General features: G+C 40.8%; 1 long non-coding RNA gene across 1 annotated transcript in view; it reads right to left on the bottom strand.

Annotated features, from left to right (window-relative positions):
- Positions 1 to 347: 347 nt before the first annotated feature.
- The window catches only part of LOC132342186 (uncharacterized), a 64904-nt gene continuing 47055 nt past the window's right edge, over positions 348 to 18196 (bottom strand). The window contains exons 2-4 of the long non-coding RNA XR_009490460.1: positions 2476 to 2646; positions 2267 to 2364; positions 348 to 1365 (exon numbers count right to left, since the gene is read on the bottom strand). This is a non-coding gene — a long non-coding RNA (uncharacterized lncRNA). The remainder of the gene's footprint in view (positions 1366 to 2266; positions 2365 to 2475; positions 2647 to 18196) is intronic.

Raw genomic sequence — 18196 nt, 5'->3', positions numbered from 1 at the left:
ATGATATTGAAGGTTAGAGGTCTGCACAGAGAGAGAACTTTGGAGATCACAGAAGGTCCATCTCAAATACTCATCTAAGTAATAATCAGTGCACGCATTTGAGGAAACTCCTCAAAGTCATTGAAAAAACCACCCCAGAAGATTAGAAGAAACATTTGCAAAACTCATACAGGCTATACTCACCAACTAGAGAAGAGAACCATATAATTCACAGGGCATCATGAGTGAATTGATGTAGAGAAGAGTTTTGTCTTAGAATTGCAGGAAAATAAACCCTAGACTAAATGTTTGGTCCTAACAAAGAAAGTTTTAAAAGAACAAACTATTTCAAAGTAACTTAACCACATTCCAAGACAAAGCTCAATAATATTTATAGAAACACAAAAATTCCCAACGTGCGACAAAGTAACACTTAAATTATCAGCATTCAATAAAAGTTAACAGATATTCAAAGAAGCAGCCAAATTCTACACATAAAGAAACTCAATTATTGAAAACTGACCTAAAATTGGCAAAGATGATAATATTAACAGACCAGGATTCAAACAAAGAAGGCCCAATCCTTAACTGGCCCAAATCCTTTGTCGGCTGTTGCAGGTTCAGTTCAGTTCAGTTCAGTCGCTCAGTCGTGTCCGACTCTTTGCGACCCCATGAATCACAGCACGCCAGGCCTCCCTGTCCATCACCAACTCCCAGAGTTCACTCAAACTCATATCCATTGAGTTGGTGATGCCATCCAGCCATCTCATCCTCTGTCGTCCCCTTCTCCTCCTGCCCCCAATCCCTCCCAGCATCAGAGTCTTTTCCAATGAGTCAACTCTTCGCATGAGGTGGCCAAAGTACTGGAGTTTCAGCTTTAGCATCATTCCTTCCAAAGAACACCCAGGGCTGATCTCCTTCAGAATGGTTGGGTCCCCTCAAAAGCAGATTAAATAAGAGTTTAGCATGTAGATCATTTATTAAGGAGTCCTCCCAAGATCATCACCTGTAGAAGGGAGGTCAAGAAAGCAGGACTGGGAAGAGGGAGGAGATGAATTTGCACGCAATCCCCTAATTGGATCAGATCTTGCTACAGCTAGCTCTAGAGTTGGAAGGACTCCTCAGACCCTGATACACTTACCTTTATCAATTATTGGATGTAGGCAATCCCTGGAAAGAGATGTGATGTTGGGCAAAGCAGTTTCCTCTAGCCCATGACAGTCCTCAGGGAGGGCTGATAGACGAGGGTCATCTTCCAGCAACACTTTCAACAACTGAGTCAGTAAATCCTTCATTCCTGGAGGGGCATCTGTGTAGCCCTCGAAGTGTCCACCTCAATCTGTCAATCTCAACCATCACATTTCAATCATTTTCTCTTTCCTTCTCCTGGCAAAAAAAAAAAAAAAAAAGATTTGAAATACAGCAAGAATGATCTCAAAAGCTTACATAGCAAAACTGGGAAATTTGCAGCTCAATATAGAATAAATTATAATGTTGCAGATATTTGGCAAAACATGAAGTACGAATAGAAAAGTAGAAGCTGTCTTTCAGTAAACAACTTGACCAATCACACTCTTAGAGATATTGTTCTCTTGAGAAATAATTTCCCCAATTAAAATGAAAATAATCTTAATGTTTACTACATGAAGACATCCTGGAAATTGTGGTGGACATGAATAATGAAAAAAAATAAAACAAGATAGCTAGAATGCATTCAAAACTCATGGGAAAATACTCTCTATGCAAGTGCTGACCTTCAGCAGTGAGTTCAGACTTCCATGTGATAAAATCAAATCACTGTGATAAACTTATTCATCCTCCTTTGTAGTCAGCAGGATTCTAAAATGGTCTTCAATGATATATTCACTTACGTAATTATCTTTCTTTGAGTGTAGGTGAAACCTGCCACTTCTAACCAGTAGAATGTGCAGAAGGTGATGCATTATCACTCCCATGATTATGTCCTGCTCCATGGAAAAAGTGAAGAGATTTTGTAGACATAATTAAAGCCCCTAATCAGCTAAATTTAAAAGTAACCTCTTTAGGAGAGTATCAGGAGTGGGCCTTATAAAAGACACCGTTTAAAAGAGGGTCTAGTGATTAGAAATGGAAAAAGTAAGAGAGATTCTTCTTATGGCCTTGTTACTTAGGTATCCATGAAGGCAAAAATAGCATATGAAGAGTATGGCATTTTAATATTATGGCATTTCCAAGTTATTATTAATATTACCTGGTGGCTTGGATGGTAAAGAATCCACCTGCAATGCAGGAGACCTGGGTTCAATACCTGGATTGGGAAGATCCCCTGGAGAAGGAAATGGCAACCCACTTCAGTATTCTTGCCTGGAGAATCCCCATGGACAGAGGAGCCTGGTAGCCTGTAGTCTATAAGGTCGCAAAGAGTTGGACATGACTCAGCAAATAAGCATAGCACAGCATTAACATTACATTCACTGTTTGATTTGTATTGTGTGAGGTTCTGTGTAACCAACATACCTTTCAGTTTTGCCTATTGTACTTTGCACCATTCTCTAAACTCATTGGGGTTCCATCTTGTTGGGATCACTGGTAATTTTTCTCATTGATTCTTTATTCTCAGGTTGAGGGGAGGGGGTGGTCTCCCCAGACCAATAAAGTAAAGTGATACATATGTTGCCTATTTGCAATCTGCAAGTCAATAAAAAGAGGTCTGAGTCACAAGTCATCCAACAGTCTTCTGATAAGCATATGCTCCATGCAACACTGGACACCTAGGGAATCAGACTTCCTCAGGTGTCCAGATTAATGACTGAGGCTGGCAACAGGTGCAGAGTACCCTCAGCACATCCTTCAGTACTACTGAAGGGAGATCGCTATGTTTTTCCCTGCAGATCCTGCCTGATTTTAAACCTTCACATTCCATCCAGATGGTTGCAAAAGCCTTTTTTTTAAAGGTCTTCACTCTTTAAGGGATATGCCTATATCTACCACCCTATGTCCAGACCACAGTTCCTAAAACACAAATCTACTATTGATTATCACTCCCAAGCTTAAAATCTCCCAACACAATCCATTCTCCTGGCAGAGGCCAGGAGTATTCAAAATACAGGCAGACCTCAAAGGTATTGCTGGTTCTGTAACAGGCCACCACAATAAAGAGAATATCACAAAAAAGGGAGTCACACAAAGTTTTTGGTTTCCTGGTGCATATAAAAGTTGCTTACACTATACTACAGTCTATTAAGGGTGCAACAGCATTATGTTTACAAAAAAGTACCTACCTTAATTTAAAATATTTTTTTGCTAAGAAAAAAAAAAAAAAAGCTAAACATCATCTGAATCTTTCAGTTCAGTCAGTTCACTCACTCAGTCATGTCCGATTCTTTGTGACCCCATGGACTGCAGCATGCCAGGCTTCCCAGTCTGAATCTTCAGTAAGACTAAAAACAATAACCTTTTAGATAGTGGAGGGTTTTCCCTCAGTGATGATGGCTGCTGACTGATCTGGGTGGTGGTTGGTGAAGACTGGAGTGACTGTGAAAATTTCTTAAAATAAGACAACAATAAAATTTGCTGCAATGCTTGATATTTCCCTTTTCAAATTATTTATCTGCCGCATGGAATGCTGTTTGACTGCATTTTACACATAGTAGAAACGCTTTTGAAATTGGAGTTAATCCTCCCAAATCCTGACTCTGCTTTATCAGCTAAGTTTATATAATATTCTAAATCCTTTGTTATTTCAACAATCTTCACAGCATCTTCAGGAGTAGTTTTCTTCTCAAGAAACCATTTTCTTCACTCGTCCATAAGAAAAGCAATTCCTCATCCTTTCAAGTTTTATCATTAGATTGCAGCAATTCCAGTCGTATCATAGGCTATACTTCTAATTCTAGTTCTCTTGCTGTCTCCACGTCTGCAGTTACTTCCTCCACTAAAGTCTTGACCCTTCAGAATCATACGTTGAGGGCTGGGATCAACTTCTCCCAAATTCCTGTGAAAGTTGATATTTTGACCTCTTGCCATGAATTGTGAATGTACTCAGTGGCATCTAGAATGATGAATATTTTCCAGAAGGTTTTCAGTTTACCTTGCCCAGATCCATTGGAGGAATCACTCTCAATGGCAACTGTAATCTTGTGAAATAACAAGACTTAAAAGTCAAAATTACTCCTTGATCCACGGGCTACAGAACGGATGTTGTGTTAGCAGGCATGAAAACAACATTAATCTCATTGTACAGCTCCATCAGAGCTCTTGGGCAACTAGGCACATTGTCAATGAACAGTAATATTTTGAAAAGAATTTTTTTCTGAGCAGTAAATCTCAACAGTGGATTTAAAATATTCAATAAACCATATTATAAACAGATGTGCTGTCATCCAGGCTTTGTTGTTCCATTTCTAGAACATAGGAGAGTAGATTTACTGTAATTCTTAGGAGTGCCAGGAGTTTTTGGAATGCTAAATGAGCATTGGGTTCAACTTAAAGTCACCAGCTGCAGTAGCCCCCAACAAGAGAGCTAGCCTATCCTGTAAAGCTGTGAAGCGAGGCATTGACTTCTCTCAGGCTGTCAAAGTCCTAGATGGCATCTTCTTCCAACATAAGGCTGTTTTATCTACATTGAAACTCTGTGTTTAGCATGCCCACCTTTATTTATCATGTTAGCTGGATCTTCAGGATGACTTGCTGAAGCTTCTATACAAGTAATTGCTGCTTCACCTTGCACTTTTTATGTTATGAGGATGACTTTTTCCCTTAATCCTCATGAACCAACCTCTTCTAGCTTTATATCTCTGCAGCCCCCTCATCTCTTAAAGCCTCCATAGAACTCTAGACTGCCAGAGTCTGGCTCTGGATCTGGCTTCGGCCCAAGGGAATGCTAAGGCTGGTTTGATCTTCTATCCAGACCACTAGAATTTTCTCTGTATTCAGCAATAAAATTGTTTCAGTCTCTTATTATTCATGTGTTGACTGCTAAATTTTCTTCAGGAACTTTTTCTCTGTTTTTACAACTTGGCTAAAGGTAACTGGCTCAATAGGCCTAACTTTTAGCCTATTTCAGTTTTGAACATGCCTTCCTCACTAAGCTTAAATATTTCTGGCTTTTGATTTTAAAGTCAGAGATGCATGATACTCCCTTCCTAAGGGAGTTAAGCTCATTTTAGGGTCACTGCTGCTGCTGCTAAGTCGCTTCAGTCATGTCCAACTTTGTGTGACCCCATAGACGGCAGCCCACCAGGCTCCCCTGTCCCTGGGATTCTCCAGGCAGAAACACTGGAGTGGGTCGCCATTTCCTTCTCTAATGCATGAAAGTGAAAAGTGAAAGTGAAGTCGCTCAGTGGTGTCCTACTCTTCTCGACCCCATGGACTGCAGCCCACCAGGCTCCTCCGTCCATGGGAGTCTCCAGGCACGAGCACTGGAGTGGGGTGCCGTCGCCGTCACTGACCTAATTTCACTATTGTTGTGTCTCAGGGAACAGGGAGGCCCAACAAGAAGGAGAGAGATGGGGAATGGCCAGTGGATGGAGTAGTCAGAACACACACAGCATTTATCAGTTAAGTTCACCATCTTCTGTGGGTGTGGTTCGTGACACTCTAAAACAATTACAATAGTAACGTCAAAGATCACTCATCACAGATCACCATAACAGATATAATAGTAGTAATGCAAATGTTTGAAGTTATTGCAAGAATTATCAAAGTCTGACACAGAGACATAAGGAAGCAAATGCTGTTGGAAAAATGACACCAACAGACTTGCCATAAACTTTCAACTTGTAAAAAATCAGAGCATCTGCAAAGCACAATAAGATGAGGTATGCCTGTACAGTGCATAACTTTCTTTCCTCCTCTAACTCCCAGGCATTCTAAGAAGAACTCAAATTAATTTCTTAGTGTTATAAACTGTCTCTTTTCTGATGCTATTTTCTCTGCCTTTGATTCCCTTCACCCGCTGCAACAAATGCCATCTCTTCTGGGAATCTCTTTGGACTTCTGTGACAAACCTGATACAAAGAGCTTCTTAAATGCAAAAATAAAATAAATAAAATAAGCCACGGCACAGAACTGAGGTTCAGAGGAAGAGTTGATCTGGGCAGGACACTGGGTGCCTGTGAGCCAGGGCTGAAGCCATGTCTGGCTCTGGTCTTTCGGATCCAACTTTTTTCCACATAGAATGAAACTAAACCTAGTCATTTCAGCTTATAATTTTTTATACTGAGGTATTTACACATGTGTGCAAGTATATGTATGTGTCATATATAAACATGTGTGTCTATCTATACATCTATCTTTATGTATATATGTTTATTAAAACACAGTGTGTTCTAATGTGTACTCTTCTACACATTCACAGTTACATGTGCAAGTATGTATACACATGCACACATGTACATGAGTGTGCACATAAGGATGTAGTCTATGAACAAGCATGATTAGCTATATGACAGCATATATGAGTGTGCATTTTAATGTGTGCATATGTACATATACATATAAACCTTATAGATTTAACTATGTGGCCTAGGTGTGCATATGAGATGTAGCCAATTTGCCACTCATGTCTTCTGCGTAGTCTCACTTTGGGCTAAGCACCAAGAAAGAGCCATGGATATTTAAGTGCTTCTGGTTTCCCGTGGACATCCTGCAGCCCTCCATCTGCTGCTAATGTAAATGCACTGAAAGGGAGCATGAGGTCAGGGCAGGACAATTGCCGATTCCATCTCCACTCCCAGCTGGGTCACAGAGGGAGCCTGGTAATTCATCCCTCCCAGCTTCTCAGGCCGGGAGCTGGGGTCTCTTTCTATTACCCTTTGCTGTGACCTTGCTTCTGTTTTCTGAGCCCCAGTCTTGTTTCCTGACAAAGGGTTCAGCAAAAATCATTTGGCAAGGGCAATCTTTGGGTCTCCTGCTATATTACTCACACAAAGCCCAAAGAAGCACAGTCTTCTCTCTCTCTCCCCCTCGGAGGTCTTCTTTGCTTCCTTCTAATGGACTCTTTAAAGTGACAAACGTATACCCATTGGCATGATTTCTCCTTTAATATGATTCAAGGCTCTTGTGGAAACTTTGATCTCAGAGGCTGTGTCATCCTCAGGTACAGACAAACCCATGTAAACCTTAAACTTTATGGTCAGCACCAGTGTTGACAACACCTCTAAAGTGCAGAACCATGGGGACTCCCAAAGATGTTAGCAAATATGCATTAAAACCACTGTCTCAGAACAGCATCCTTTTTCTATTTCCTGCTTGTAAAATATGGGCTTAGACTCTCTTACTGTGTCTTCTACTACTCCTACTAGGGAAAAGTGACTCTGAGAGTTGAATAATTATTCAGTTTTCTTTTAATTCCCCACCTTCCTTTCAGACTGTTTTTCTCTTCAACAGCAAGGGTCAGGGTTTGCTAGTGTGAAGGCCGTATTAAATGACTGGCAGCTAATTTATCAAATGTCACATTCTGGTGTTTATCACTTATGCGGGTCATTAATGAAGCAAGTTTTCAGGGCGCCATTACATGTACAACTTCTGGTTCTCCATATATAGCAGCCAGAGTGATCTTTTAAAATGCAAATCTGATCAAGTCATTCTGTTTAAAATCATCCAGTGTGTTCCCATTGTTCCTAGAATAAAAGCCATGAACATGTACAGGGCTTGAAAGGCCCTGTATACTGCCCTCGCCCATCTTCCCAGTCTCATGTCATGGTTTACTCCTCTTTGTGTCTCTTGCATAGATACACTGGTCTTCTTTCAGTTTTCCTAATTCACAGGGCTCCTTCTGTAAATGCTCCTTCTTTAGCTCATGTTGCTTCCTCTCCTTGATATTCTCTTTCTTTCCCTCCCCATCACTAGCCAGACTTGTGAGTGTTCAGACTTTAGTTCCAATGTTACTTCCTTCTGCATTGCCCGCACCAGATCAATCCCTTAGTCAGATGCCTTCATAGTATCCTTTAATGGATCCACTGCTTGTAATTTGATGGGTCCTTCATTGGAGCCATTTCAGTTAGTAAACCTACAACTATTGTTATTATTCTTTGCTTAATGTCTGTCCTCTACTAGATGCAGGATAAGAACTATGTAAGTTTAGCTCAGCAATGTGTTCTCAGTACATAACATTGGCAGTTGGCACACTGTAGGTGCTCAAGAAATATTCACTGAATGAATGAATGAGTGCATGGATTAGGGTTTTACCTAAATTCCAGCAAAGACTGAACTTTGGTGTGCATGCTGCTCCCTCTACTTCTCATTGTCCAGTTTCAACACCACATACCAGAATAATTCCCTTTTAAAGATATATGTGTGGAGTTTGGTAGAGCTGTTATGATGAGGGAGAAAAGTGTGTTCCACCGCATTCAAACTGCAGTTCTGAGATAAGAGAACACTGCTTATAAATCCTTTGTAATGTATGGCAATTTTCAATTTAAATATTTACCATGAGTTCAGTTATCATGTTTACCATGAATACATAATGCAAGGCAGATGGTGATAAATATTATAATAGACCTTAAAAGGTCTCTGAGAGCCAAATAGATGGAAATTAATCTCCAGTGGGGAAATCTGGGCAGGTGCCTAGTAGAAGTTAACATCTGAACTATACCTTGAAGTTTAGGTAGGTTGGTAAAGACACTTTCAACCATGTTTACGTAGCCAACTCCTGAATAACTCTAACCACCCTTACAGTTCACCTTAAAAGTCAATTCCTCCTAGAAGGTTTCTTCAACAACTGACCTTATCCAGGTTACATATTTCCAAGTACTTTTTTCCCTTATCACATCACTCATTCATTCACCTTGCTAAACTCCAAGCTGCATAGGAGAAGCAGTTGAAGCTGCCTTTCTTACCACTGTGTCTATGTGATTTAGTACAGTGCCCCACCCAAGGCAGTCACTCAATAGATACCCAAGTAAACACATGAGTAATAGAAAAATGAGGCACGGAAGTGGAAATGGCAACTCAGGTACAGAGAAACACTGTCAAGATGCAACAGAAAAAATTGCTTAGAGGGGTCAAATGTGTGTGGATACAGAGTTATGTAAGAGAGAGGAAACATTGGGGGTGGTTAAGTGCACCTTGTATGAGGGGTATCTTAAAAGGGAGGTTTGAAAGGACAGCTGGAGTCAGATTTTCAGGTCCTGAATCATATTAAATAATCTGTATTTTCTGTGATCAAGAGGAACCAACAGTTTCTTAAGTAAGAGGATAGTATCATTAGGTTTATGCTTTATGCAAATCACTTCAGTGATTCAGTAGTGGAAAGTTTGGAGGAACAGAAGAGAATAAACATACAGAAGATGACTAGGAAGCTACTAATCTAGTTTGTGATTTCTTAATCTGGGCATTATTAATATTTTCAGCTGGTAATTCTTTATTGTGAATAACTCTACTTTGTGCATTGTAGGATGTTTAGCAATATCCCTGGTCTCTACTTACTAAAAGCCAGTAGCAGCCATGCCCCAAGATGTAACACCTAAAATTGCCTCCAGATACTGCCTACTATCCCCTGGGGGATCAGATCGTCCCTGTTTACTTTTAGAATCATTGATCCAGGAGATGGGTAATATGGTATAATCAAAGAGATAGTCTAGGATAACAGAATGTGTCAGATACCAAGAACACTGAATGCCTACATACCAAGTTTGTTTTAAGAATTCTCATCTTTTCCTTTACCTTCACAATCTTAAACACAAATCTTGTACATGCACAGGGCTAAAACATTCTCTTCTCCATCCTAGTTTAAATATTCTTTGCAGAAACGATCTGCTACCCTTCACTTATAAAGCAGATGGGGGCTTCCCAGGTGGCTTAGTGGTAAAGAATCCACCCATAATGGGGAGATACAGGAGATTCAGGTTCTATCCGTGGGTCCAGAAGATCCCCTGGAGTAGGAAATGGCAACCCACTCCAGTATTCTTGCCTGGGATATGCCATGGACAGAGGAGCCTGGAGGACCCTGGAGTTAGACACGACTGAGCACCCACACATAAGTCATGGTGCTTCCTCAGACGGTCAGGGTCACATTTGTTCATGGTGCTCCCTAAACCAGTCAGAGTCACATTTGTTCATGTGGCATAGCAAACAGAGCATTGACTTTGGAATTCATGAAGGGGATGCTAAGGGAGGGTTTCTGGGTGGGCTTCTGGATGGTTGGAAGTATGTCAGTGTCTGACCAAGCACTGACTGGGGAAGTCTGAAACCCAAATTTGGTCTTAACTAGCTCTGTAGTTTCAGATAAATGGTACAACTATTCAGGGCCTCAGATTATGCTCATGTAAAGTGAGAATAATAACACCTATCTTGCTGTATGGTTGTGAAAATTAAATAGAAATATACTTAGAGCACCTCCAGTAAAGTAGACATTCAGTTAATTTTAACTATTGCTATTATAATTTCTGTGGATTCATATAGATTTTCTTATGGCTAAGTTTGTTAAAAATATGAAATAATAATTAAAACACTCAAATAATTAAAACACTTCACTCACTTACTATGTGCCTGACACTGTTGTCATTGCTTTACATGTATTTTCTTAGCTATTTTTAAAAATAATTATATAAAATAGGTATTACCATTTCCCATTTTTTTTGGTAAGAAAACTAAAGCAGAGAAATACCACACAGCCTGCCCAGGAAAGCATTAAAGCCTTAAGTCCAAGCTAAAATTCTAGGAATTTCCATTTGGGGAATAAATATCAACATTGCTGTCAGCATGTGACAGGCATTTGCAGTGACAAATGTTTGCATATATTATTCATATTTACAGCAACCCCAGTTTGCAAACAAGGAAACAGAGGCTCAAAGAAACCTTGTTAGTTGCATAGGTGTGGTTAGAACCCTAGTCTGTCTCACTTAAAGCTTGTGTACTTTCTTTTCCTTCTAGAAATAAAAGATTCACAAAGGGTTTTAGTTAATTGGAATTATATGCACTCCCCAAAAGGTCTTCATTTGTAGATCCACAAACCTCAACCCACCAGAGAAGGAATCTAATAAATTTCCCTTTCCTTGTACTGATTTCTCAGCCCTCTTCCCTTCTTTGCTTGGTCAGACACTGACATACTTTCAATCATCTAGAAACCCACCCAGAAACCCTCCCTTAGCATCCCCTTCATGAATCCACTGTGCTTTGCAAATACAAACTACCCTTGTCTAGTTTGAATTGGAAATAATTTCTCTATTTCAGATTAGAAAACTCTCGCTGCATTAAATCCCAGCAATATGTTCAAATAGGGTAATCAGGCCAAGTCTATCACAGAGAATTAGTGGCAGAGATAGTTCCCATGACTTAATTAATTCTCCTATTATCAACATTCATGCTCTTCAACTGAATCTCATTTGAATATTCCCATAGAGCATCATTATTTAAGTTTAAATGCACTTAAAATCAAGTCACACAATGGTTATATGTACTCAAATCAATGCAGGCTATCCAAAGAGGAACACTGAATAGATGCAAAGAGTGGATGATAGATATGCCATTTTCAAGCCTGCTCTATTTATTCCCACATTCCAACAATGTTCACCAAGCCCCAACTATGTGCAAGATATTAAACAAACAATGCAATTCACTCTTTACACAGTACATGGAAAACCATGAATTAAAAAAAAAAAAAAAAAGCTATCCCGTTGAGTTATTGATCTGCACTGTACATATTTCTTGGTCATAGGCAGCTTCCACACAGGAACATCTGGATGCAAATTGGAAGATTCAATTACTCAGATGCAAGAGGGTATATCTATTTCCTGGTAGCTGGGTAATTGACTTATAGCTGGCCTCCTACAGATATAGCCCAAAGCTATTTGACAAAGACAGAATTAAGTGATAGTTTCTTTAATGATGCTAAGAAATAGATTTAAGCAGGCGTGCTTAACAGTATGCAGGTAGCCACCATAACAACCAAATTATAATTATTATTTGGTCATATGGAATTGCTACATGAGTCCTCAGATTAATAAAACAATTAATATATCAAGGTATTATCTTAATATAGCCTGATATTTTGCCTCTGGTAAATTTTCTGAGGAATTTACCTGTCTGATTGTGAAAGCTGTGGAAAGGTAGTAATTTTCCAGGAATAAGGGGAAAACACCCCTTCATGGATCACAGCCTTGTATTGGAGAAGAGGCTTGCATAAATCAAAGAAGTTCCCAGCTATGATGAATGGGTCATAGTCAAGAATTCTGACAAAATGTAGTCCACTAGAGCAAGAAATGGCAATATACTCCAGTATTCCTGTCTAGGGAATACCATGGACAATGAAAAAGCAGAAAGATATGACACCAGAAAATGAGCCCCCAGGTCAGAAGGTGTCTAATATGCTACTGGGGAAGATCCAAGGGCAATTATTGTTTTGGACAGAATGAAGCAAGTAGATTCAAGGGATTAAATCTGGTAGACAGAGTCCCCGAAGAACTATGGACTGTGTTTCGTAACACTGTACAGGAGGCAGTGACCAAAACCATCCCAGGGAAAAAGAAATGCAAGAAGGCAAGTGGTTGTCTGAGGAGGCTTTACAAACAGTTGAGGAAAGAAGAGAAGCAAAAGACAAGGGAGAAAGGGAAAGATATATCCAACCGAATGCAGAGTTCCGGAGAAGAGCAAGGAGAGATAAGAAGGCCTTCTTAAATAAACAGTGCAAAGAAATAGAGGAAAACAATAGAATGGGTAAGACTAGAGATCTCTTCAAGAAAATGGCAGTTATAAAGGGGACATTGCATGCATGGATGGCACCAAAAAGGACAGAAATGGTGAGGACCCAACAAAAGCAGATTCAGAAGAGGTGGCAAGAATACACAGAAGAATTATACCAAAAAAAAAAGACTTAATGACCTGGATAACCACAACAGTATGGTCACTCACCTAGAGCCAGACATAGTGGAGTGTAAGGTAAAGTGAGCCTTAGGAAGCATTACTATGGACAAAGCTAGTGGAAGTGATGGAATTTCGGCTGAGCTATTTAAAAACCAAAACAATGATGCTGTGAAAGAGCTGCACTCAACACACCAGCAAATTTGGAAAATTCAGCAGTGGCCACAGGACTGAAAAAGGTCAGTTTTCACTCCAATCCCAAAGAAGGGCAATGCCAGAGAATGTACAAACTACCAGACAATTGAACTCATTTCACATGCTAACAAGGTTATACTCAAAAAAATCCTTCAAGCTAGATTTCAGCAGTACCTGAACTGAGAATTCCAGATGTGCAAGCTGGGCTTCAAAGAAGCAGAGGAAACCAGAGATCAAATCGCCAATATTCTTTGGATCATGGACAAACAAGGGAATTCCAGGAGACCATCTACTTCTGCTTCATTGACTATGCTAAACTCTTTGATTGTGTAGATCACAACAAATTGGAAAATTCACCAGACCACCTTACCTGTCTCCTGAGCAACCTGTATGTGGGACAAGAAGCAACAGAACTGGACATGAAACAATGGATTGGTTCAAAATTGGGAAAGGAGTACATCAAGACTGTATATTGTTACCCTGCTTGTTTAACTTTTATGCAGGATATGTCATGCAAAATGCCGGGCTGGATGAATCATAAGATAGAATCAAGGTTGCCAGGAGAAATATCAACAACCTCAGATATGCAGACGATACCACTCTAATGGCAGAAAGTGAAGAGAAACTAAAGAACCTCTTGATGAGGGTGAAAGAGGAGAGTGAAAAAGCTGGCTTGAAATTCAACATTCAAAAAACTAAGATCATGGCATCTGGTCCCATCACGTCATGGCAAATAGAAGGGGGAAAAGTGGAAACAGTGACAGATTTTATTTTCTTCGGCTCTAAAATCACTGCAGATTGTGACTGCAGCCATGAAATTAAAAGATGCTTGCTTCTTGGAAGGAAAGCTATGACAAATCTAGACAGTGTATTAAAAAGCTAACAAAGGTCTGACTTGTCAAAGCTATAGTTCTTCCAGTAGTTATGTACAGATGTGAAAGTTGGACCATAAAGAAAGCTGAGCTCCAAAGAATTGATGCTTTCAAATTGTGGTGCTGGAGAAGACTCTTAAGAGTTCCTTGGACTTCAAGGAGATCAAATCAATTCATTCAATCAGTCGTGTCAGACTCTTTGCAACCCCATGGACTGCAGCACTCCAGGCCTCCCTGTCCGTCATTAACTTCCAGAGCTTGCTCAAACTCATGTCCATCTAGTCGGTGATGCCATCCAACCATCTCATCCTCTGTCATCCCCTTCTCCTCCCACCTTCAATCTTTTCCAGCATCAAGGTCTTTTCAGATGAGTCAGTTCTTCACATCAGGTGGCCAAAGTATTGGAGTTTCAGCTTTAGCATCACTCCTTCCAATGAATATTCAGGACTTATTTCCTTTAGGATGGACTGGTTTGATCTCCTTGCAGTCCAAGGGACTCTCAAGAGTCTTCTCCAACACCACAGTTGAAAAGGATCAGCTTTCTTCAGTGCTCAGCTTTCTTTATAGTCCAACTCTCACATGAGATCAAGTCAGTCCATCCTAAAGGAAATCAACCCTAAATATTCACTGGAAGGACTGATGCTGAAGCTGAAGGCCCATTGCTTTGGCCACCTAATTCAAAGAGCTTAGTCATTGGAAAAGTCCCTGATGCCAGGACAGATTGAAGGCAAGAGAAGAGGGGGAAAGAGAATGAGATGGTTAGATAGTATCACCGACTCAGTGAACATGAATTCGAGCAAATTCCAGGAGATAGTGGAGGGCACAGGAGTCTGGCATGCTACAGTCCATGAGGTCACAGGAAGTTGGATACAATTTATCGATCAAACAACAATAAAGGGAAGCCAAGAATAGGTTTTTATTTTTTTTAATAGTAAATTTCAAAACAATTTTGAAATCACTGTTAGTCTAAAAATCCAATGTTGAAACTCTTATTGGGTTAGCTTAGTCTCTGAAACAAGAATATAAATTTAAATGTTTTAAGTATAAAATTATAGGTCACTTTAGATATTTCTTTTAACAGACTTTTGTTCATTTCATCTGATCCTTAGCCCCTGGAATGCATGGGGGAATCTTCTCTATGCAATTGATGAGGAAAGAAGGCAGACCTGGGGGAGGGAAGTGTGAGGAGAGGGAGCTTGATGGAAGAATAAGCATAGACATGCCTCTCCCTACACTCAGAAGACACTGCTGCACAGCACCCTTCCCTCCTGTCATACAGCTTCCCACGTAAAAGCCATCTGTAAAGGGAAGGAGATGGCAAAGCAGGTCACTGATAGTGTGCAGTGAAGTTCATCTCTGGCTTTATTAGGAAGAGAAATGAGAACCGGAAACTTAAGGCTGTTGGGAATTTCAAATGTGCTGCTTTGCCCAGATGATGGAGAGACCTTGTTGACTCTCTTTGAGTGCATCCTGATTCTAAAATCTGCAAAGACTTCCTGCTGCTGCTGCTGCTAAGTCGCTTCAGTCGTGTCTGACTCTGTGGGACCCCATAGACGCTGCCCACCAGGCTTCCCCGGCCCTAGGATTCTCCAGGCAAGAACACTGGGGTGGGTTGCCATTTTGTTCTCCAATGCGGGAAAGTGAAGTCGCTCAGTCGTGTCCGACTCTTAGCGACCCCATGGACTGCAGCCTACCAGGCTCCTCTGCCATGGGATTTTCCAGGCAAGAGTACTGGAGTGGGTTGCCATTGCCTTCTCTGGCAATGACTTCCTAATGCTTCTCAAACTTCAATGTGATTTGAATCACCTTGGAATCCTCTTACCATGCAGATTCTGTTTCGGTGGCTCTGAATTCTGCATTTCTTCCATTTCTCTTGCTCGAGGCTTGCTGCCGGTCCATGGCCCAAGTCTCATGATCCATCATGCCTGGCCTCATCTCCCTGTCCCCTGGACTTCACTCACACCCCAGTCAGGATGAACCACTTGCTCTTTCATAAACAGATGTTGTGCTTCCTGCCCTATGCTTCTCTTTCTTCCATCCCCTAAAAGTTCTCCAAAGCATATGCCTCCAAGGATAAGATCAACAAATATTTTCTATTCTGCCATGCTGCCAAATTGGTTTCAAGGGTAGCTATGCAATTCCTTGTTCCCCTAGTTGTATTTGCTGCTAATTTTGCACACTGCTGGAACACTTTTTTTCTCCTTTCTCCCCTCCTCTTCTTTAACTTGTTTATTTAATGAGGTGTGCTAAACTCCCGTGCTAAGGGCAAGGATTCAAGATGAACAGAACTCTTGCCTTCTTTCTTTCACAAGCTGGGAGTAGGAGCATTTGGAGACAGTGGGGGCACAATCAGTAAATGGATATAATATGGAGGTGCTCTTAGACAGAAAGCATGGATTGCTCTGGAAGAACTGAAGAGCTGAGCTTTAAAGGAGGATTTTACAAGCCCAACAAGGGAATAAATATTCTCCAGACAGAAAAAAATCATAAGCAACAACAGTATATCAAGGAAGGAGGAAATAATGCTGTAGGTGAGGAAGAGAGGAAGTCATGAAAGGCTGCTATTGCGGAAAGATCAAGAAGTGTCCAGTGTGAGACTGATGTCACTTTGGCTTCCATGGCTGAGATTTTCTGATTTCTTCTCAAGGGCTCGAAGTTAGGCTACCCTCTTTTAATCCTTTTACTCAATAAAGTCTCATTTGGAATTCTGGAAAACCAAAATCTAGTCTCTGAAGATACACATAGAATTCCTGAGTTGGTGAAACACTGAAACTACCTCCTTGGTCCTTGGACATCTCCTAACCCGTAACTCACACGTTCACATCTTCAGGAGCCGTAATTTCCATCTCCAATCTAGGTGTTTCCCCCAGAGGTAGATTCTGAAGCAAAGAATTGAGTCCAAGTAGCTTATTGAGGAGGTGAAGGTCAGTAGAGGAGATGGAGAAGTAATACAAGGAATGGAAGACAATCAATATATTATCAACCAGCTTCCACTGAGGATGACTGAAACTTTATTTCACTGGAGAAACCCCAGGAGCCACTGTGAAATATCTCTGAGTTACTCCACCAGAGGGACATGGGAGCTGGGGGTGTTTTTAGATATCCATTTCTACCAGTCATTGATGAGAGCTGCTAGGGCTAGGATGGCACAGGAGTTACTTCTCTGGTTCTTCTGGTCTGCTACACCCAGTAAGAGTCTCCTGTAACAAGAGGAACCTCTAAGGTAAAGAAATGCAGGAGCTTGCAGCCGGAAGCGTGGTGGGTCCATGATGAGCTGGTGAGGTAGGGGGCCATGAGCAGAGTGCTGCAAGTGTCTGCCACGTGCCCCACACGACCCACAGTACACCTCCAGCCCAATGTTCCCAGCATCTGACTTTGCTGATTCATCCTTATTTTGGGTTTCTTCAATTCAAGCTTCTATCCCTATTTGCTACACAGTACAGACCAAACTGAAGTACTCAGGAAGTGTTTGCTGAATTCCATCTGACAACCCAAGTTGTCAATGGGCCACCTGGTGAATTTATTTTAACATGATACTAAAATGGCTTTACATTAAGTACATATATTACCACTTGATCAACATTTATTAATATGTTGTATCCTAGTTCTCTGGTGATTGATGAAACTTGTGAGAGCAGATCTTTTTTGTCTCTAAGCCTACGTATTCTGATTAAATTATATCACCATGACACACTCAGTGGGTTAAATTTCATTGCCTCTTCTCCTCCACAGTGGTGCACAATCCTACAATATTAGTGAGGTTTTACTACAATCCCCAAGCTTCAAGTATGTTTCCCCAGTGGTTTGCTTCTACATGCTCTTTTCAGATCTTATTAATGGCATCAGACTTAAGATCCTGAATGACAGCTGCAGTTTCTATCTCTTAGCCATTCACCCATCTTCTGCTAACAGAATGGAGAACTAATCCCTCCATCCTCAGACCGTATGCCTCAGATGTGTAACATCACCTGCGGCTCTAGATTAGTCACGTAACTCAGGAATGGCCAATCAGAACACTGCAACCCCTTTGGCCACTGTAATGGACTCTAGTGGGCATGTGACTCATTCAGAAATGCAATATGATGCTTGTCGGTATTGCTTAGAAATCTTTCCTTTTCTTCTGAATTTGAACTTGGGAGGCTATTGGCCTGGACCTTGGACAGCCATATTATTGTCAAACCTGAGTTTGAGAACAAACATAACCGGGAAGGAGAACAAAACTGAGAAATGAGGGATGGTGAAACTAGATGATCAATCCAGCCAAACTTGAAGCGAGGGATCCTTCTGGCCTCAGTGCTTACAAACACTAACAGATCTCTTGGTTTTTGGAAGTTTGGATTGGGTTTTCTGTCACTTGTAAACAAATGATC

Source organism: Bos taurus, chromosome 14, assembly GCF_002263795.3.
Source record: "Bos taurus isolate L1 Dominette 01449 registration number 42190680 breed Hereford chromosome 14, ARS-UCD2.0, whole genome shotgun sequence".
NCBI classification, from domain to species: Eukaryota; Metazoa; Chordata; class Mammalia; order Artiodactyla; family Bovidae; genus Bos; species Bos taurus.
This window is presented reverse-complemented; position numbering and strand designations above follow the sequence as displayed.